This window comes from Pseudophryne corroboree, chromosome 3 (assembly GCF_028390025.1).
Source record: "Pseudophryne corroboree isolate aPseCor3 chromosome 3, aPseCor3.hap2, whole genome shotgun sequence".
Lineage (NCBI taxonomy): Eukaryota > Metazoa > Chordata > Amphibia > Anura > Myobatrachidae > Pseudophryne > Pseudophryne corroboree.
In genome coordinates this window covers 226,818,936-226,842,317 of record NC_086446.1, presented here as the reverse complement: position 1 = coordinate 226,842,317, position 23,382 = coordinate 226,818,936, and the positions used below count along the sequence as shown (strand labels likewise).

The 23,382-nt window shown below is 46.3% G+C and overlaps 1 long non-coding RNA gene across 1 annotated transcript; it reads left to right on the top strand.

Annotated features, from left to right (window-relative positions):
* The first annotated feature begins 817 nt into the window (after positions 1 to 817).
* On the top strand, positions 818 to 2,939 carry LOC135057638 (uncharacterized). Its single transcript, XR_010244253.1, has 3 exons — positions 818 to 928; positions 2,104 to 2,172; positions 2,916 to 2,939. It is a non-coding gene; the product is annotated as an uncharacterized LOC135057638 (long non-coding RNA).
* The last annotated feature ends 20,443 nt before the right edge of the window (positions 2,940 to 23,382 follow it).

Here is a 23,382-nt window from a genome sequence, read left to right as displayed (position 1 = left end):
ACTGTGCACGTGTCCTCTGTGTCCATCTTATCAAAAACAGTTCCTGTGTATTGTCCCCTTACTGTATACAGTATATTTGTAAAGGTTAATCATGTCCCCTCTTAATCTCCTCTTTTCCAATGTAAACATGCCTAGCCTGCCTTTCCTTGTATTCCATCTTCTCAATCCACTTCATCACTTTGGTCGCCCGCCTCTAAACCTTTTGTAGTTCCACGATATCCATTTTGTATTATGGTGCCCAAAATTGTGCATCCTACCCACCCTCCACTAGCCTAACCCTCCAATCATACTCTGAATCCACACTCTGCATTCTGAATGTCGGGATCCAGACAGCAGGTCTTTTAAATACAGTACTGTATGTCCCCTACCACTGGACAGTCATTCTGCTCCTACTGTATTATGAATATATCTCTGCCTCCTGTAGCACTGTACTACTGTGCAATTTTGTAGTAACTGTACTCTACTGTATTTTGTTTATAATATTTTTTTATTTTCAACTCAGTAATTATTGACAGTGAGGATGAAGATAAAAAACCCTCTCCCCAACTTGGTAAGTAAACTGCAGTATTGTACTGTACTGTACATTGTGTTAAACCAATGGGTTGGGTTTGCGTGACCAGCAGTCAGGATTCTAGCGGTCAGGTGACCGACAGTGGCATCCTGATTGCAGCAATCCCAACAGGGTGAGGTACGGTATCCTAACCCTCCTCCACTACCCCCTGATTCTGGCCTCGACATTCTCGTCTCTGTGTGCGAAATCTACTCTCCTCCTCCAATTCCTGACTGAATTTTTGCTTTACTGTATTCAACACAGAATACAAAAGTATATTTCATGGAATTTTTGCTTTCACAGGCCCTACACTGTCACAGGCGGTGGCGGAGGAGGAGGACCAGGACTCTATGTCCATCACCTCACTGCACCCATTAAGTAAGTCCAGTCCGGTACATCTTGCCTCTGTAGAGCCAGTTTGAGCAAGGAGAGATTGATTGCTTCTTTTTTTGGTGGGGGCCCAAACCAACCAGTCATTTCAGCCACAGTCGTGTGGCAGACCCTGTTTATATAACATAAGGGTGGTTGGGAGGGCCCAATCACAATTCCATCTTGCACCTCTTTTTTTATTTATTTATCTTTGCATCATGTGATGTTTGGGGAAAATTGTTATAAGTGACATCCTGTCTGCCACTGCACTGCCACTCCTAAATGGGCCAGGTGTTTGTGCCGGCCACTTGGGTCGCTTAGCTTAGTCATCCAGTGACCTCGGTGAAAATTTTAGGACTACAAATAATATTGTGAGGTGTTCAGAATAGACTGGAAATGAGTGGAAATTATGGTCATTGAGGTTAATAACACTATACAGTAGGATCAAAAATACCCCCAAATTCTACGATTTAAGCTGTTTTTGAGAGGTTTTTGAAAAAAAGCACCAGGATCCAAAACAAGTCCGAATCCAAAAGCAAAACACAAAACCCGAAAAATTTCCGGTGCACATCTCTAGTTTTAATAAAGTCCAGGAGGGAAACATTCTCCTAATGAAGACACTGCAAGCAATAGGACACGAGGATGTGCACGGAGACTGGAGGGGGGCGAGGTTCAGGGGGAATTTTAAGAAAAATTACTTCACAGAAAGTGCAGTGGACAAGTGGAATAGCCTCCCATCAGAGGTGATAGAGCCTAAAACAGTAGAGCTACAGTATTTAAACATGCATGGAAGAGACATACATAAGGATATCCTTACAAAGAAATAAGGATCAAATAAGGTTTGATGTAAAAAAAAGGTTAAAAAAAAGAGGCAGATTAGATGGGCAAAGTGGTTCTTACAGTATTTGTCATCAAATTCTATGTTTCTGTATGCAGACCCTCCAACATGACCCGCCGCACTGCTCTGTTTCTAGACTTCCCTCTTAATTTATGATTTCCATCACCTGTGTTGAACTAGTTATATGATAAGAAAGCTGTTTCTTCACAGGTGATGGCAATAATAAATTAAGAGGGAAGTCCAGAACCAGAGCATTTTGTACCTAGTGGGGCGGGTCATGTTGGAGGGTATGTGTATTTCCTGGAATGAACCTTTTTTTTTTTCACATTAATGTTTTTTTTCACAGGCCCTACACTGGAACAGGCCACGGAGGAGGAGGAGGATGATGATGATGATGATGCTGCTGCATTTAGTGGTAAGAATTATTACTGACATTGATCTGATGCCATCAGAGTAGCACTTTTCATCAGATTTTTCTGGCAAATGCGTAGAAATCGGATGAAAATTGTTTTTGTTTGAACTGGTGATATTGCCCATACAGTAGCAACCGATCACATCCCACATTAACATTTACAGTATCTAGTTACACTTACAGACGATAATACAGTACAGTAGGTAATATTTGATTGGTTGCTACTGTATGGACAACATCCTGTTCTAAAAAAAACACCCATCTTACTCAATTTCTCTCTCTCTCTCTCTCTCACCCCTTGTCACTGTCTCTCCATTCATCTCTCTAGATACTGTCAGTGATGAATTTCCCATTAGGCACGAGAGGCACGTACTGTACCTAGTGGCGGCATCTGTTTGGGGGCCTCAGTTGGATGCTTACAGTATGCTAATACTGTCATCCCAAAAATTACCACTACAGTAACTGCTAAATATTTTAAGTGTACTGTACAATATGCACATACAGTACTGTACAGTATACATAATTCAAAAGAAAAAAGAGTTGCTACCTTATTCTAGTCATAATCACCGGCATACGGGTCACTCACAAATTTTCTGATGGTCTCGGTGGGGTCCCTTGGAATCACCATGCCTGTCACAAGCATACCTTTTTTTACCCACCTGACACTGGGCCTGGACACTAGTGTACTATTACTATACTTTTTACTGTATACTGTATCTTATAATATTCTTCTCTTTTACCCACAGACGACGAGCCAGAATACATTTTTGGTAAATATACTGTACAGTAGCAATAGTTGGTACTGTAATTACAGTATTTTTTTTCTCCAACATTATTTTAAGTCAAACTGATATGACTAACTGTATTTTATCTTTTTACAGTCCGTCGCCAACCAGTGGAGGAGACACCTGGTAATAAAATATAAATACATAATGCACTGTACTGTATTCTAACTTACTGTAACATGTATAACACTGAGCTGATCATCTTCACACCCTCTGACATAACCTTACAGTACATACTGTACTTTCTCTCTTTTTTCACCCTCTTCACTCCACAAATGCATGCTGCCTTTCCTGACTACTGATATAATAGTGTGCAGAGCGTAGCGAGGCACCGTGCCCACCGCATGGCGAGCGAAGCAAGCATAACGAGAATAAGAGACACTATTGCATGATATGTTGTGAATAAAGTTGCAGTACTGTGTGGCGTCATTTCAGATTGGGGAATTACTGTGTGGCCATGCCCCTTCCCAGCAAGAACATGCACCGTTTTGGGATGCACACCGAATGTGCACACTGTTGCTATTTTAAACATACAGTAGGTTGGAGGAGCACCAAAATGAGGACTGCTATGGTTGAGGGGTGATGGTGCTGGGAAAGGGGTACAGGATCAGAGGCGGAAATAGCGTCTGTGCAAGGGGGCAGCATCCAAAAACTTGACTAGGGAATCATTATTTATGGCTGGCTCTGAGTACAGTCCACTATTATTGATAGTACTCCCTACAACACCACCTACAGTACTGTAACCCTCTTTTTTCTGAAGCGGTCATGAAATGTCATGACTGCTAATACATACAGTAAATGTCTACAGTATTTGTACTGTGGTGTTTTATTCCTTTGACAATTTGTTTATGACCTATTGAAGCTAAACTCTTGTACAGTACTTTATATTTTGAATACCAGCAATACAGTATAATACTGTACCTACAGTATACAGTAATAATTGTATAGTATTTGAATGTGACTAAATGTTTTTTTTTCTCCAATATAGTGCCAATGATTTATGGGGGCCCCAGACAGGGGCAAGATAGGTGGGCTGGCCCAGAAGCGGGCAGGCAGCAGCCCACTTATACAAGAGGTAAACTAAAGCAATGTTTAAATTACCTCGACAGCATACAGTAGTGTTTGATTTACTGTACTGACAATACAGTACTGTACATTGTAAATAACAAGATTGTCTAATATAGAGTAAAGTACTGTATTGCCATTACTACACTGTAAAGTATTCAGTATTTGTTTTGTAATACTGTCCTTTTTTTCCCACAGAACAGTTGCAGCGTGCCGTTCTGCTCCTGTGGGTGGTGGTCCACCTCTTAGTGGACCACTTTTTTAATTTGTTATTAAGATCATTTTAAATTTTTTTTTTTTTTTTTTTTTAATAAATGTTTGTTATTGTACTCCATTGTATAGTATCTTTTTCTACTGTATAAGATAGGCATACTGTACACCATACAATTATCTGGCAGATAATCTGCAAGATCTGGCTGTTTGTAATGAAATTCTCTCGTAATTTAGCTGTGGTGTACCTTCTGAGTGTGCTGGCGTGCTTTCTGGCCAGTTTGGGGTGATTTGGAGCAAGTTTGGTCGGCCATCTGGCCGACATGTGCTGTCGACTGTTTGGCAAACATGTGTTTTCCCTCCAGCATGTGTGTGTCAGGCATTTTGTGTGTGTCAGGCATTTTGTGTGTGTCAGGCATTTTATGTGTGTCAGCCATTGCTGTGTGGTTCCACAAATGTTAGTGTGTCAAAGTGCTGACCACTGACACCACTATTTCACTTTGGACCGCATGCCTTTTGTGGAACCACACAGCCCAGCATGACTTATTGCTGGGCTGTGTGGTTCCACAAATGTTAGCGTGTCAAAGTGCTGACCACTGACACCACTATTTCACTTTGGACCGCATGCCTTTTGTGGAACCACACAGCCCAGCATGACTTATTGCTGGGCTGTGTGGTTCCACAAATTTTCTTGGAAAACAAATGAACATGAGTGTCTTTACTTTAATACTTTTTTTTTTTTCACAGATATCTATATACACAAGAAAAGAATGTAACGAAGAACAAACTACTTTTTTGTTTTAATTAACTTTCAAACTTTATTTAAAAAAAACACCTTTTTTTTCTTCAATAAACTTTTAAAAATAGAAGTTTCCTGTGGTTTTTATTAAAATATGAAATGCAAGATGCCTAACCAAGTTGTTTTACATACAGTATACCACTCTTAATTGAATTCCCATCATACAGTAGTACTAATTTATACAGTACAGGAAGTTGGGAATACAAACATTGGAAACCACGTCATGTTTATTTTAAGAAACACTTTATTTACGGACAAAATCATTTGGAACATGTAACATCACACATACTGTACTGTATTGTAATAAGAAAGCCAACATCACACATACTGTACGGTACTTTAATCAAAAGGTAACAGCACAAATACAGTAACAATATCAACTTTAACATTTTTATAATTTATTTTTTTGTGGTGGTGGTGCAGGGTGATGGTTTTTGTACTTTATTTTTAGGTTTTGCTTTTTTGAATTATTTTTCGTTTTTGTCTTTTGCTTTTTAACACTGTCGCATACGGACACCAGAATAGAGGACTGACAACAGCAGCCCCTGGATGGAAACGCAGCCCAAGGCCCCAGATGGACACAGCACAATGGACTCGGCTGCTACTGGATAGATACAGCAGCGCCCAAAAAATCAACAGGAATAAAAGGGGCAACTTGTACCAGGCCCTTACATTACCAGGAATGTGGTGAGCCAAGTTCATGCACTCCCCTTTGAGTAACCGAGCTGCTCCAAGTGGATTCAGCACAGTGCATGCAGCCCCAGAAAATGTACAGGTCATACAGGTACATTGACACAATTTTTTAGCTTCAGCTGTGTGAAGCTGATGTGCTGAAGCTAGGAGGTAGGTAATGATCTGGTTTCATCATAGTCGAGCTTCCAAGTCATTTTCCTCTTCGTTCTCAGCACAGCGTTTATGGTATCCCTTATCTTCCTCTTTTCTGGATCACCAATCCTCACGCGGCGTTCACACCTAGCCATGATGTCATGTACCAGATTTTTGGGCAGCGGAAGTTTGCCCTTGGAACCATCAAAGTTCACACGATTGGCCCACGTCAAGTATTTGTCGTACCGTACATGGTGCTGGAACAGAGAATATGCATATTTCTGAATATGTCCATTTGAAGCTCTGTACAGATGGTCGTCCAGGGAAGTTGAGATGACAGCCAGGGCAATATTGTTCAGAGAGCCTCCGAATGTATTGAGAAGTGGCCTGTGAGCAGGTGTGCTGGTCATCATTGGTGTTCCTGGCAACAGCACACTTGAATCCAGGCCTCTGCGGTCGTCCAGCCCTCTGCGGTCATCCAGGCCTCCTCTGCGGTCCTCCAGGCCTCCTCTGCGGTCCTCCAGGCCTCCTCTGCGGTCCTCCAGGCCTCCTCTGCGGTCCTCCAGGCCTCCTCTGCGGTCCTCCAGGTTTCCTCTGCGGTCCTCCAGGTTTCCTCTGCGGTCCTCCAGGTCTCTTCTGCGGTCCTCCAGGCCTCCTCTGCGGTCGTCCAAGTCGCTGACTTCGTCCAGTCCGCTGCTGTGGTCCAGGCCTCTGCGGTCCTCCAGGGCTCCTCTGCGGTCCTCCAGGTTTCCTCTGCGGTCCTCCAGGCCTCCTCTGCGGTCCTCCAGGCCTCCTCTGCGGTCCTCCAGGCCTCCTCTGCGGTCCTCCAGGCCTCCTCTGCGGTCGTCCAAGTCGCTGACTTCGTCCAGTCCGCTGCTGTGGTCCAGGCCTCTGCGGTCCTCCAGGGCTCCTCTGCGGTCCTCCAGGGCTCCTCTGCGGTCCTCAAGGCCTCTGTGGTCGTCCAGGCCTCCTCTGCGGTCCTCCAGGTCTCTTCTGCGGTCCTCCAGGTCTCTTCTGCGGTCCTCCAGGTCTCTTCTGCGGTCCTCCAGGCCTCCTCTGCGGTCGTCCAAGTCGCTGACTTCGTCCAGTCCGCTGCTGTGGTCCAGGCCTCTGCGGTCCTCCAGGGCTCCTCTGCGGTCCTCCAGGTTTCCTCTGCGGTCCTCCAGGCCTCCTCTGCGGTCCTCCAGGCCTCCTCTGCGGTCCTCCAGGCCTCCTCTGCGGTCCTCCAGGCCTCCTCTGCGGTCCTCCAGGCCTCCTCTGCGGTCCTCCAGGTTTCCTCTGCGGTCCTCCAGGCCTCCTCTGCGGTCGTCCAAGTCGCTGACTTCGTCCAGTCCGCTGCTGTGGTCCAGGCCTCTGCGGTCCTCCAGGGCTCCTCTGCGGTCCTCCAGGGCTCCTCTGCGGTCCTCAAGGCCTCTGTGGTCGTCCAGGCCTCCTCTGCGGTCCTCCAGGTCTCTTCTGCGGTCCTCCAGGTCTCTTCTGCGGTCCTCCAGGTCTCTTCTGCGGTCCTCCAGGTCTCTTCTGCGGTCCTCCAGGCCTCCTCTGCGGTCGTCCAAGTCGCTGACTTCGTCCAGTCCGCTGCTGTGGTCCAGGCCTCTGCGGTCCTCCAGGGCTCCTCTGCGGTCCTCCAGGGCTCCTCTGCGGTCCTCAAGGCCTCTGTGGTCGTCCAGGCCTCCTCTGCGGTCCTCCAGGTCTCTTCTGCGGTCCTCCAGGTCTCTTCTGCGGTCCTCCAGGCCTCCTCTGCGGTCCTCCAGGCCTCCTCTGCGGTCCTCCAGGCCTCCTCTGCGGTCGTCCAAGTCGCTGACTTCGTCCAGTCCGCTGCTGTGGTCCAGGCCTCTGCGGTCCTCCAGGGCTCCTCTGCGGTCCTCCAGGGCTCCTCTGCGGTCCTCAAGGCCTCTGTGGTCGTCCAGGCCTCCTCTGCGGTCCTCCAGGTCTCTTCTGCGGTCCTCCAGGTCTCTTCTGCGGTCCTCCAGGTCTCTTCTGCGGTCCTCCAGGCCTCCTCTGCGGTCGTCCAAGTCGCTGACTTCGTCCAGTCCGCTGCTGTGGTCCAGGCCTCTGCGGTCCTCCAGGGCTCCTCTGCGGTCCTCCAGGCCTCCTCTGCGGTCCTCCAGGCCTCCTCTGCGGTCCTCCAGGCCTCCTCTGCGGTCCTCCAGGCCTCCTCTGCGGTCCTCCAGGCCTCCTCTGCGGTCCTCCAGGTTTCCTCTGCGGTCCTCCAGGCCTCCTCTGCGGTCGTCCAAGTCGCTGACTTCGTCCAGTCCGCTGCTGTGGTCCAGGCCTCTGCGGTCCTCCAGGGCTCCTCTGCGGTCCTCCAGGGCTCCTCTGCGGTCCTCAAGGCCTCTGTGGTCGTCCAGGCCTCCTCTGCGGTCCTCCAGGTCTCTTCTGCGGTCCTCCAGGTCTCTTCTGCGGTCCTCCAGGTCTCTTCTGCGGTCCTCCAGGTCTCTTCTGCGGTCCTCCAGGCCTCCTCTGCGGTCGTCCAAGTCGCTGACTTCGTCCAGTCCGCTGCTGTGGTCCAGGCCTCTGCGGTCCTCCAGGGCTCCTCTGCGGTCCTCCAGGGCTCCTCTGCGGTCCTCCAGGCCTCTGCGGTCGTCCAGGCCTCCTCTGCAGTCGTCCAGGCCTCCACTGCGGTCCTCCAGGTCTCTTCTGCGGTCCTCCAGGTCTCTTCTGCGGTCCTCCAGGCCTCCTCTGCGGTCGTCCAAGTCGCTGACTTCGTCCAGTCCGCTGCTGTGGTCCAGGCCTCTGCGGTCCTCCAGGGCTCCTCTGCGGTCCTCCAGGGCTCCTCTGTGGTCCTCCAGGCCTCTGCGGTCGTCCAGGCCTCCTCTGCAGTCGTCCAGGCCTCCTCTGCGGTCCTCCAGGTCTCTTCTGCGGTCCTCCAGGTCTCTTCTGCGGTCCTCCAGGCCTCCTCTGCGGTCGTCCAAGTCGCTGACTTCGTCCAGTCCGCTGCTGTGGTCCAGGCCTCTGCGGTCCTCCAGGGCTCCTCTGCGGTCCTCCAGGTTTCCTCTGCGGTCCTCCAGGCCTCTGTGGTCGTCCAGGCCTCCTCTGCGGTCGTCCAGGCCTCCTCTGCGGTCCTCCAGGCCTCCTCTGCGGTCCTCCAGGTCTCTTCTGCGGTCCTCCAGGTCTCTTCTGCGGTCCTCCAGGTCTCTTCTGCGGTCCTCCAGGCCTCCTCTGCGGTCGTCCAAGTCGCTGACTTCGTCCAGTCCGCTGCTGCGGTCCCCCAGGCCTCCTCTACGGTCGTCCAGGTCTCCTCTGCGGTCGTCCAGGTCTCCTCTGCGGTCGTCCAGGCCTCCTCTGCGGTCGTCCAGGCCTCCTCTGCGGTCGTCCAGGCCTCCTCTGTGGTCGTCCATGCCGCTGACTTCGTCCAGTCCGCTGCGGTCCTCCAGGCCTCCTCTGCGGTCCTCCAGGCCTCCTCTGCGGTCCTCCAGGCCTCGGTCGTCCAGGCCGCTGACTTGAACCGCTTGGTGGTGTGTTGCAATTATGGTGCGGCAAACTCCAACTTGCCATTCTTCCCTCGTTTGTTCAATGACTTTCTTCATGGCTTCTACCATCTGTTCCTTTATGCCTTCTTTAAGGCCAGCCACATCGGTCTGCAGCTGATTGACCTGTCCACCAACTTCTGACTCCATATTGGTCACCTTACTGAGTAGCTCCTTTAGTAAAACAGGACAGGTACACTGGCAGTCCTGCACTTTGGTGTTCACATCTGTGAAGTGCAACCTTCTTCGTGGTGAATGTGTCATGTCTTCTTGTCCAGGGGTGGCTACATGGTCCAAAAAAGAAGCTTCCTGATGCAGCGTGTTTGTCACGTCCTCTAGCACCGGTATTTCCAGATTCATTGGCTGAACACTGTGATCTGCAGGAGATGGAACAATTACATCATTTGCCACACCACATATCAGCTCCAACTTATTATTCTTTGCCTTGGCATTTTTTCGTGGTTTCACCACATTTTCTTTCTGAGCCGCCTTGGCAGTTTTCTTCTTCTTTTGTGGGACTACTGCAGCAAGTTTCGGTGCCACTGATGCGTGGGTTTTGGCACTCCCGTAAAATCTGGTAGTCTGCATTCTTTGTCTTTTGTCTAAAAATATAATAACCACAATAAGAAAACATGTAAAGCACAGCATGCTAAAAATAGCAAACAACTGTACATTTTCAAATAAAGTGCACAACAGTAAAGTGCAAATACTGTACAGTATTATACTTTTTTCCCTGTGCCTCCCAACATGAACCTCTGAAGGAGGGACAGAATGCTCTGTTACGGACTTCAGTTTAAATATACAGTATGATTACCATCACCTGTGCGAACAACTATACTGTACAGTAGTTACTGTATTTGATAAGATAGGTGTTTCACCACAAGTGATAGCAATCATTCAGTACTACTGCACATAGTACACCGGGATAAGCGAGGTCTATGTACATTACGTTATACCGAGCTGGATCGCTTAGCAACCTGACAACATGGCCGCCGACCGTGAACTCCCAGCACGTGGCAGCGCTCGGATATGTAGTGAGATACAGTATGGCATACATTTCACACTCCAGGGGGCAATGCTGAAGGAGCGTCACAATCCCCTAGCTCAATTACATTGGGATAAGCGAGGTCTATGCACATTACGGTATACCGAGCTGGATCGCTTAGCAACCTGACAACATGGCCGCCGACCGTGAACTCCCAGCACGTGGCAGCGCTCGGATATGTAGTGAGATACAGTATGACATACATTTCACAGTTCAGGGGGCAATGCTGAAGGAGCGTCACAATCCCCCTAGCTTAATTACACCGGGATAAGCGAGGTCTATGCACATTACGGTATACCGAGCTGGATCGCTTAGCAACCTGACAACATGGCCGCCGACCGTGAACTCCCAGCACGTGGCAGCGCTCGGATATGTAGTGAGATACAGTATGGCATACATTTCACACTCCAGGGGGCAATGCTGAAGGAGCGTCACAATCCCCTAGCTCAATTACACTGGGATAAGCGAGGTCTATGCACATTACGGTATACCGAGCTGGATCGCTTAGCTACCTGACAACATGGCCGCCGACCGTGAACTCCCAGCACGTGGCAGCGCTCGGATATGTAGTGAGATACAGTATGGCATACATTTCACACTCCAGGGGGCAATGCTGAAGGAGCGTCACAATCCCCTAGCTCAATTACACCGGGATAAGCGAGGTCTATGCACATTACGGTATACCGAGCTGGATCGCTTAGCAACCTGACAAAATGGCCGCCGACCGTGAACTCCCAGCACGTGGCAGCGCTCAAATATGGAGTGAGAGATGGTATACATTTTAAAATACACCGGGATAAGTTGTACAGGCCAGGGAGCAATGCACAGGGACATTCATCATTTACGTATATAAATAATTGTAAACCGTAAATGAAAGAATTACCGGTCAAATACTGTATGACGAAACTGTGTCAATGAGCTGGAACAGTATGGCCTGTGAAGAAGTTTTCGAAGGCAGAAACAGAGAGCAAATTATCAGGAGATTTCTGAAAGGTCGGAGAAGATCCAGACAGCAAGTCTGCCTACGAGGAAACAGATTTGCAAAGTGGGTAGCGGGCGGTGACTGAGACGCTCTTTTATTCACATTCAAAAGTACAGTATGCTCTGTGATTGGTGTAAGGATGAATGCGCCTATATTGGCACCAATCACAGCGGTAAGAATTCCTTTTGTGTGAATGTGAATAAAAGAGCGTCTCAGTCACCGCCCCGCTACCCACTTTGCAAAGCTGTTTCCTCGTAAGCAGACTTGCTGTGTGGATCTTCTCCGACCTTTCAGAAATCTCCTGCTAATTTGCTCTCTGTTTCTGCCTTCGAAAACTTCTTCACAGGCCATACTGTTCCAGCTCATTGACACAGTTTCGTCATACAGTATTTGACCGGTAATTCTTTCATTTACGGTTTACAATTATTTATATACGTAAATGATGAATGTCCCTGTGCATTGCTCCATGGCCTGTACAACTTATCCCGGTGTATTTTAAAATGTATACCATCTCTCACTCCATATTTGAGCGCTGCCACGTGCTGGGAGTTCACGGTCGGCGGCCATTTTGTCAGGTTGCTAAGCGATCCAGCTCGGTATACCGTAATGTGCATAGACCTCGCTTATCCCGGTGTAATTGAGCTAGGGGATTGTGACGCTCCTTCAGCATTGCCCCCTGGACTGTGAAATGTATGTCATACTGTATCTCACTACATATCCGAGCGCTGCCACGTGCTGGGAGTTCACGGTCGGCGGCCATTTTGTCAGGTTGCTAAGCGATCCAGCTCGGTATACCGTAATGTGCATAGACCTCGCTTATCCCGGTGTAATTAAGCTAGGGGGATTGTGACGCTCCTTCAGCATTGCCCCCTGAACTGTGAAATGTATGTCATACTGTATCTCACTACATATCCGAGCGCTGCCACGTGCTGGGAGTTCACGGTCGGCGGCCATTTTGTCAGGTTGCTAAGCGATCCAGCTCGGTATACCGTAATGTGCATAGACCTCGCTTATCCCAATGTAATTGAGCTAGGGGATTGTGACGCTCCTTCAGCATTGCCCCCTGGACTGTGAAATGTATGTCATACTGTATCTCACTACATATCCGAGCGCTGCCACGTGCTGGGAGTTCACGGTCGGCGGCCATGTTGTCAGGTTGCTAAGCGATCCAGCTTGGTATACCTTAATGTGCATAGACCTCGCTTATCCCAGTGTAATTGAGCTAGGGGATTGTGACGCTCCTTCAGCATTGCCCCCTGGAGTGTGAAATGTATGCCATACTGTATCTCACTACATATCCGAGCGCTGCCACGTGCTGGGGGTTCACGGTCGGTGGCCATTTTTAGTGTGCATAGAACTCGCTTATCCACATAGGCCCCTGTGTTTTTAACTACTATATTGAGATGCACATTTCTAGGCCTACAGTATTTAATATACAGTAAGCAGCATTGTTGTTAGGCAATAATTGAAGAATTTACATACAGTACTGACATGTACTGTATGTAATGCTTGTACATCATGTCAGTCGACCCTTATGCTGTACACTACTGTAAGTCTCACAGGGCCCATGCACTTCCAAGGAGGGTTATTTACTGTACTGTATCTGTTTCATACAGGAAACTAATTGCAGTCCATAACACTGAAGTGGTATTTTCAGTACTGTACAGTATACAATACTTAAATTTGAACATCAGGTACTGGATAGTAAACATGTACAGTATTAACTTCTATCATAAAACTCTTATGCATTTTCAGATGTGTAAATTTTAGACTACAGTATTCACAAATGTTTTCTCTCCATACAGGAATTATAGTTGGACAACATGCCAGTAACTATCAACAAAACGATGAGCAAGATAATCGCCAACATGAAAAAAGAAAATAAAACCATCAAAGAGATCCATGCATGGCTCAAGGAAAGTGGCATTATAGTCACTTTAGAAACGGTGCGCTATCATGCATTCGAGAGAACAACGCCCAGATTTGTATTTCCTACAAAATGCACATGGTACGTACTGTACACTACTGTAATGTTTAAATGACTTGCTTTATACCATAAACAATTTTTATGAAATAAAATAAAAACGTCATCAATTGTAACTGTGATTGTGCTGTTCATGAATTCATATTTTTCATACTGTATTGTACTGTAGGAGAGTGCAACAAATTGTGGAGGAACTAACTCGTGAGGATGATGAGCGTACTGCTCTGCAAATAAAACGAATTCTCCATTCCAAGTATGACCTGGACATATCGGCCACCAGCATCAGTAGGATGCGACGGAAAATGGGATGGACCTTTGGCGCAACAAGGTAAAATACTGAAAGCAGTATAAACCATACAGTAAATGCACTGTTAATAATCCCTTGATACGTGATATAATAATGCCATAAATCATTATACAGAGTGTGTACTTTATACTATATACAGTATGTGTGTGTGTATATACTGTATATATTCTATCCCAAAAGAGATACCTACTGTATAGGCACTCAGAGACAGCAATGAAGCATTGCCGGCTTATTGTGATGATTACATACTGTATACTGTGTGTGTGTGTTTGTGTGTATGTACAGTATGTATATATATATTACTCTGTATGTAACTTAATGTACTGTATGTACAGTTTAATGTATACAGTAGGTATATAATACAGTATACTGCACATACAGTCTACTGTATATACAGTAATCTGTAAATCTGTAATTTCATAACTGTATCTGATTTCATTATTTTTGGCTCTTCACAGGATATCTCCAATGATAAGAGATGTGAATAAAGAAAAGAGAGTGGAACAGGCACGGCGATGGATTGAGAGTGGTGAAACATTTGATGATGTCATTTTCACAGATGAATCGTCTGTTGCCCTTGAGCGGTTCTCCAGAATGTCATTCAGGAAACGTAACCATATCTCTTTAAAACCACGCCCAAAGCATCCATTGAAAGTCCATGTATGGGGAGGCATATCACGATTAGGAGCTGGTCCCCTATTATTTTTCGAAGGTACAGTACTATACTTTATTCTGTGCCTGTGTTCTGTAAAAATACATGTTGTACTGTAGAGTACGTGTAACTGCACAATAAAAGGAGTTGCTTATTAATGAACAACATTTTTTGATTTCTGTAGGAATCATGGATAAGAAATATTTCCAAGAAACAATAGTAGAGGAATGTATGGTGCCATTTGTGAATAAATATTACCCAACTCACCATAGGATATTCCAAGACAATGATCCTAAACACTCCACCTCAGCCAAATTTATGGAAGAGAAAGGTATGAATTGGGAACGCACACCACCAGAGTGAGTATTCTTTCAACAGTGTACAAGTAAAATTTTGGATAGCACTCTAGTACTGTAAAAAAAATTTTTGTTTAATAAACAGTACAATATTGTATGTTTAATTTTCTCTATTTACTGTAATGTAATTAATTTTTTCTATACGCTTTTTTTTTATTTTTATATAGATCACCAGACATGAACCCAATCGAATTAGTGTGGGCTCAATTGAAGAGGTACGTTAGGAGTGTTGCAAAGCCAACAACAAAACAGCAACTGGTGGATGGGATAAAGAAATTTTGGCTAGAAGTACTCACACCTGAACATTGTAATAATTATATAAATCACCTGTATAAAGTATTACCTGTTGTAGTCGAAAGAAATGGTCAAGCCACAAATATGTAGTTCTGTACTGTATTTTCTGTTTAAAATTTAAAATTGGTGCATTATTAAAAAAAATGATAAAATTGCCTTTGTCTGATTATTGCATAAACTAATGTAGAATATTATACAGTAGTAATGTTATTGATGTGTATGAACAGTTATTTTCAGTTTTATAAGTCCTGAATAAGAGTACTGTACATTTTGATCAGTGCAGTACATGGAATCGGATGTTGTAATACTTTATTTTTACATTAATATTGATGTTTTTCCAATAAATATTCAATTTTACAGTATGGTACGGTACAGTACATGAGGGTACCTGTACAGTATGATACGTCATTATGGGGGAGAAATACTGTATCCACTAAATGTACAGTAAAATGTTTTTTTCTTATTACAAACACACAAATGCATCTCAGATGGAAATATGCTATACACAGCAGACAGCTTATGGTGACAGAACTTCCCTACTGTATCCCCACCCATAGTCGTGGTATATTTTAGATTGCCTAATGAGACACTCCTGCAGCATTGCCAATGATTCATGTAAAACCTGTGTGCAAACAGTATCTGTATTGAATGCAAAGTACAGTAAGAGTACAGTATACAGTATTATCAGAGCCAAACCTGACCAACATGATGCCCTAGGCTAGATTTTGGCTGATGCCCTCTTGCACAGATGCTACGTAGTTCCGCCTCTAACCCTGCACCCCTTTCCCAGCACCATCACCCATTTTGGCGCTCCTACCCCCTATAATCTAAATAAGAACAATGTGCACATTTAGTGCCAGCCCAAAACAGTGTACAGTATGTTCTTGCTGGGAAGGGGCATGGTAACACAATAATACCCGAAGATGAAATGACACAACACAGTACTGCAACTTTATTCACATTATATCATGCAGTGGTGTCTCTTATTCTCATGACATCATATCATAGTACCACATTACTCCTAACAGTAATGCCCCTTATTCACATTACACCCCACCACATTCATCTTTATTTACATTAGACCACAGGTTCTCAAACTCAGTCCTCAGGACCCCACACAGTGCAGGTTTTGCAGGTCTCACAGAATCACAAGTGAAAAAATTAGCTCCACCTACTGTATGGACCTTCTAAAATGTGTCAGTTAGTAATGAATACATCTGTGCACTTGCTGGTTTACCTGCAAAACATGCACTGTGTGGGGTCCTGAGGACCAAGTTTGAGAACCACTGCATTAGACCATGCAGTAGTGCCCTTTCCTTATGTTACACCAGAAAATATTGTAGTACACCTTATACACATACAGTACAGTAATGCCACACATTAGTAATGCATTTCATATTTAAATTTTCTGATTTAATTTCATAGAGCCGCAGTCACTCACAGAATATAGGCATGTACTGTAGCATCTCATTTTATTCTGCAGAAGCTGATTATTCCCGTTTGGCTAGTTTGCCGCCTCTGTACAGTATATTACAATAGAAAAAAGTTATAGTGTCAGTGAAAAAAGCACCTCATGACAGATACTGTACACAAGCTCATGTATAAATACTGTATACTGTAAGCAGTGACATTAAGGGGTACAGTACTGTATATGCAATTGCAGTCGAATTCCGGCAGGAATACGGAAAAAATGGACACGGGATCCCCCATCTTTTTAGAACCAGCACCGGGCTCTGCGCCTGGTCCTGGTGCAAAAAATAAGGGGGACAAAAAAGCGTAGGGGTTCCCCATATTTTTTGAATCAGCACTGGGCTCCACTAGCTGGACAGATAATGCACCGCCGGGGGAGACTTTTATACCGGTCCCTGCGGCCATGGAATTAAATACCCAACTAGTCACACCTGGCCGGAGTACCCTGGAGGAGTGGGGGCCCCTTAAATCAAGGGGACCCCCCTCCAGCCACTCGATTATCTCTATCACCCCTGTGTATTGTAGCTAGGGGATTGTGACGCTCCTTCAGCATTGCCCCGTAGCCTGCAAAATCTGTGCTGTTATTTGCTCCATAGCTGAGTGCCTCCTAGGAGCTAGAAGTCACAGGCGGTAGCCATTTCAATTGAGTCTGCCCTGCTATAGAATTGTACAGGTATGTGTACATTACCGTACGGTGCATAGAACCTTTACAGTAGAAACTCTCCTGCAGCTTTGGCCTGCTTTACTGTATGTACTGTAAAACTTGTGTTTTGTCAGTTTGCTATGCGACCGAGCCCGGTGTAACGTACTGTAATGTGCATAGACCTCGCTTATCTCTGTGTATTTTGGCTAGGGGATTGTGACGCTCCTTCAGCATCGCCCCGTAGCCTGCACAGCTTATGCCATTTCTCATTCCATACCCAACTGCTGCCTGCCACGAGGTGGGGGTTCAGGAGGTGGGGGTTCATGGGTAGTGGTCGTTTTGACAGTGTGCTATGCGATTGAGTCCGGTGTACCGTAATACTGTATGCAATCCTACAGTAGCTTATCCCTATCTCCCCTGTGTATTTTTGGCTAGGGGATTGTGACGCTCCTTCAGCATCGCCCCGTAGCCTGCACAGCTTATGCCATTTCTCATTCCATACCCAACTGCTGCCTGCCACGAGTTGGGGGTTCAGGAGGTGGGGGTTCATGGGTAGTGGTCGTTTTGACAGTGTGCTATGCGATTGAGTCCGGTGTACCGTAATACTGTATGCAATCCTACAGTAGCTTATCCCTATCTCCCCTGTGTATTTTTGGCTAGGGGATTGTGACGCTCCTTCAGCATTGCCCCATAACCTGCACAAGGGTTCAGGGGCGGCGGCCATTTTGCCAGTGTGCTACAGTATGTGATCGAGTCCGGTGTACCATAATATGCATACTGTGTATTTTAGCTAGGGGATTGTGACGCTCCTTCAGCATTGCCCCATAGTCTGTACAATCTGGACTATTACTTGCTCCGTAGCCTAGGGCCTCTGTGGGGCAAGGAGTCATAGGTGGTAGCCATTTCTATTCAGTCTGCCCAGCTACAGAATTGTATGTGTACTGTACGGAGCATAGAACCTTAACCTGCATAGAACCTGCACATTATGGTACACCGGACTCGATCGCATAGAACCGCTCATGCAGCTACTGTATGCCCTGGTTTACAGTATGTGAATAAAAAAAATAATAAAGTGTCTGAAAAAAACTAACATGCATTCGTACTTAAGGAATCGAACCCTGGACTCTGAGTATAGGAAGCGAAACACTTCACCACTTCGCCGCAGACAAATGTATAAATCCGTTGGTTTTGATTATGCTGTAATGGCTACGGGATTAGGACGATAACATACTGTACAAAATTCCTAATCTTGAGAGGCAATAGTGAACTTGTAACACACATCCATTTGCGACAGTGTACACTACTGGTTTTACAGTACTGTATGTTTTGTCTGCGGGACTTGGACGCTCACATACAGTATTCATAAAGTATTGTAGATGGATCATATACTGTATGCTGTACTATTTGCGTCGGTGTCGTATATACAGTACTGTATTAAATAATGCAGCGTAATGAGTACAGTATTTACTGTATGCAGCGTAATGAGACGCCTTAGTAAAGTAGTCCTTATTATGTATTTCAGTATTGTATTTTACGGGAGACCACACGCATGCGCAGTGGTGATTGTAAAAAGCGACATCTGGTGGCTGATCGCAGGTATTACACGTAAAGGTAACGCCAAACGTCAAATGTCTGTCTCCGTGCGATTAGATAGCCTCTCTGTGACTAGGCGCGCCTCGCTACGCCCCAGTACGCTGCGTATGGTCGAACGGGACAAACGCCGCAGCCACTCAAGATAAAGGTGGCTACATCTGTATTATACTATACTTGCATTACTCTGTATATTGGTGTTTATGGTTTGATTAATTGTCACTGCATTCTTTATCTGTTTTCCCCTTTCCACATTATTAAATGATTTGGGGATTGGAGCGCAGTACACTTGTATCATGTCACAATTCTTATCAGAATTGCATCCGGTTATAGTAACAATTGCACTAGTTTTTAAATATTGTCTACTTTTACACATACATGCTACCCGCTACCACACACTATGCTGCAGCATACTGTACAGCCTGCGATGCAAATGTATAATAGAAACGGATCATCTGTACACTCACCGGCTGCTGGGCTGCACGACACCCCACTGCGCTTAAGCTCCTATCCATCTACCAGTGTATATTGCAGTGAGTATGGCTGTAACTACTTTATCTTCAATAAAACCACTTGACTTTTTAAGTAATTGTGCTGCTCGTAGTTGTAAAACATCTGCTAGTGTGTACAGAAACAGCCTCAAACCTGTACATTTAAAATGAAGAGAATATGTATTCATTTCTTAATACAAGTTCTGGCACTACGACAGAGCTGGTTCCCTAAGCTGCTGTAGAGTGAGAGATAGTTAATCTCTCATATGACTGAAAAAAGCAATCAGAAAATAACAGCGCTCAAAATAAATCTAGAACAGGTGATTTCATAAAATAATTCACATAAATTTAATAACACACTGTAAACACATTAAAACGTGATTCTCGGATAAAACCATAAATAGAGAGCCTCATTGCCAGTCTCTGAACCCCAATTGGTTATTTGTAAAGGCACACCTGATATAGTTAGTGTCCTTGTGACCAGGGCCGGATTAACAATGGGGCGGGTGGAGCTGCAGCTCCAGGCCCTCCCACAAAAATAGGCCCAAAGGATCACTTGCAGTACGGACTGTGTTGACAGGAATAAAGAATCCTGTCAACACCAACATAATTGCAAAGGGTTGATTCTATTTCGGAGTGGGAGAAGGGACCTTCTGACGTATCTAGGGGAGGAGACACGTCACCAGGGGGAAGAGCTACGGGCGAACAGGGTGCCCGAAAAGTACCCTTGCGTACTGGCTTCGCTCGCCACGCTTCGGGCTCGGTCCGCTTCGCTCGACACCTGATTACTAAAGGTAATAGTTGGTGGCGTGGAGAGTAGAGGAACTATCCCACTGGCCTTGCTCCTCCCCCTTGTGTTGTGACTCCTCCCCCAGACGGAAAAGGTCCCTTAGCCCACTTGATTCTAGCATCTACCAATTGCAAAGCCTCGACCATTCACTCCCCCCCAGCCGACCTCAGCCACGCTCATTCACCTGCAGACAGCAGCTGTCTGAAAACCGCCAATCTGTACACAGAGTTGCTGATGCCCCGCCCACTCACAGACACACAGGGGAAGCCAAGAAAAAGAATAAACCTTTCAACCCCAGCACCATCCTTAGCCACGCCTGTGCACCAATGGCTGCCCGAATTTACTCAAAAGTCACTGAAACTCCGCCCACTCACATCCGCGAGAAGCCCCGTCCCCTGGTTCCCTGAAGCTCTGCCCACTCACCAAACCCTTCATGACAACTAGTAGTGGGAACCTGGCAGAGCTGCAGCTGGAAATAGTGTGCTGAAGAAACACATGGTCACAGGGCAGCTGTCAGCATCCATGAGGTGAAATGTACTATACATGCAGTAATGTCTGGTGCTGCTATTTATGTGCTGTGATCTTACCCTGCGGCTTTATGTATGTGTGCCTATGTATGTACTGTATATACAGTAGGCTATATACATGTGAGTATATATGGGTTGGGTTTGATATGCCATCAGTCGGCATGCTGGCAGTCAGAATACCGACCATCGCAGCATCCCAATGGTGAGAATTCCCACAGGGCAACCCTCCCCCCTGCAGCCTATCCCTCCCCGGCGGTGCCTAAATCCAACCCCCCCCCCCTTTCCTGCAGCCTAACCCTATCCCTATACCTCCCTGGGGTGCCGACCGCCCGTACACATGCTGCGGCGGCCGGCGGTGATTGACAGCACACACGCCCGCCCAGTCCATGACATCAGTCCACGACAGATCGGGCAGTGTGTATGCTCAACACACTGCCCGATCCATCCATAGATATATCTGCCGATCAATTGATCAGCAGATCTATCTATCAGTTTGTACCCCCTTTAGGCTTGGGCCACACATAACGGTTTAGCAGGTCCTGCTGGCAGGAAGGAGACTGCACATGGTCTGTTATGCGGCTGCCCACATATATGCGGCGGTACCGCATCCGCCGGACCAAAGCAGGATGACAGGACGACTTGATTTCAACTAGAACACATACATTTGAATGTGCCGCACTGTGTTCTACTTGAAATCTGGTCATGGCACTGGACGTATCCTGTGCAGCGGCATCCTGTGCAAAGTCTATTGTGTGAACCCAAAACACTCCTTCCGGCCAACCGCTACAGGTGGCCCAAGCCTTACATCTAGCATGGGGCTGCTACAAGTGCCAGTGTTAATGATGACAGTTGTGGCAGTCAGCATGAAAAAAATGGGCAGTATGGGTATCCTCCTGCAGACATACAAACCCCCACATTAGTCCTTGTAAAGTGTATGCACAGCCAAATTATACCTGTCATACCTGTATTCATGTCTCAGATTGTCTTTTTCCTTGTAAGAGGACACAAAGGTGTAGATATAATTGGTTTCAGGTTATGTGCTTATTATAAGAAGATTAGCTGGAAACTCACCTTCTTTAATAACATTTATCATATATTTGGTAGTGGGCTATTTAATATAATAGTGGTGCTCTAAAGGATTGCAAACTGATATAGTGATAAATTGGGAGGGCACAGGAGCATAAGCAGGGGCGTTTTAAGAGAGGAGGAGGCCCGTGTTCAGCCTCCTCCGTCGGGCCTTCTCCTCTCTGCCCGGAGCGCCATAGAGTCTGAGCACTAGAGCGCTCAGACTCTACTGCGCATGCGCAGATCTCCGGGATAATGGCGCGGCACCAATTTTCCCTGAGATCTCTCTACTGCGCATGCGCAGAACGCCGTGAAAATGGCCACTGGGCCATTTTCACTGTGTTCTAGCGGCGCTGCGGATGCCGGCGCTGGACTTCGGAGGAGTAAGTATTTTACAAATGGGTGCAGTGTGTGCGGTGGGGGCCCCCTCTGGACTCAGGGGCCCGTGTGCACCACACACACTGCACCCATTATAGAAACGCCAGTGAGCATAAGTCACTTGTAAGAGGGCCAAAGCTTGTCACAGCGAGACCAGAGCTTGAAATTCAAGGTGGGGCAGATGATATGGAAGGCTTCACAAGCTCTCCCTCCTATCTATGGGCCTGATTCAGACCTGATCGCTGTTGTGGGAAATCACATTGTGGTCGATTATCGTATGACTATGCATGCGCCAAACAGTAACAGAATAGTGCGAAAATTTCGATCGCACAAGCATTTGCAAGATGATTGACAGGATACAGACGTTTGCGGGTGGAAAATTACCATTTTCTGGGAGTATCAGGAAAAATGCAGGGGTTCCCAATCGTTTCGTGTGTGACGTCAGTTCCGGCCCCGATCTGCCTGATTTCTTTGCACTGGAGAAGTATTGAGCTACGTACAGACTGCACAGAATGGGAAAACATTTGATGGTGAGCGTGATGTGAACGGATTTGCAGCTGTCCGCTGACTGAGGGGAATTTTTGCACAGTGTACACATGCATTTGCACACTTGCATGGGCCGAATTTTCACTTTCCCTGGACAGCGACTATCTGATTACAGGACAGTGTAATTTGCAGCACAGCGATCAGGTCTGAATTATGCCCTATACCTCAATAAGGGTTCCTGTCTATAGACAGACAGTTAAAAGATAGTCATTAGGTAGACACCGTATGGTCGACAGTCAAAAGTCAGACAGGGTCATAAGTCAGATACAAAAAAAATATTTTTTTTTTCTGTGTTTTCTACAACTTTTACCTCATGACACAAACTACTACCTTTTAGTAAAGTTGTGGCGAGCGAAGCAAGACACCGAGCTCGAAGTGTGGTGAACGTAGCGAGCCCACGAGGGGATGAATTTCACCAAATTTGTGTTAAAAATGTTTAAAAACACACAAATTTTTTTAATTTTTTTTTGTGTCTGACTTATGACCCTTTCTGACTTTTGACTGTCTGACATTTGACCCTGTCTGACTTTTGACTGTCGACCATATAGTGTCTAACTAATGACTGTCTATCTTTCAACTGTCTATGAGCTATACCACCACACCCCTCAATAAAACTAGCCACCCTCTATGAAGACAACACGCACACAGTACTGGCCATACCTCCACATCACTAATCACATGGCTGCAGTAACACACAATAGGCCCTTCAAAAAGTTCAGCTCCAGGCCCATATGGACCTTAATCTGGCACTGCTTGTGACCGATCACACTATCAACAGGATCCTTTTGTGATATGCAGATATGTCCACTCTCTTTGGTATATAATTACCAATTTCCTCGTGGATTAGCCGGGTATCTCACCTAGCAAGGGTCCAAATGCTGTTTCCGATCCTACGCAGATGATTGGTGGTTCTCCCTTTATTAAATGTCCACGTTGTTAGAC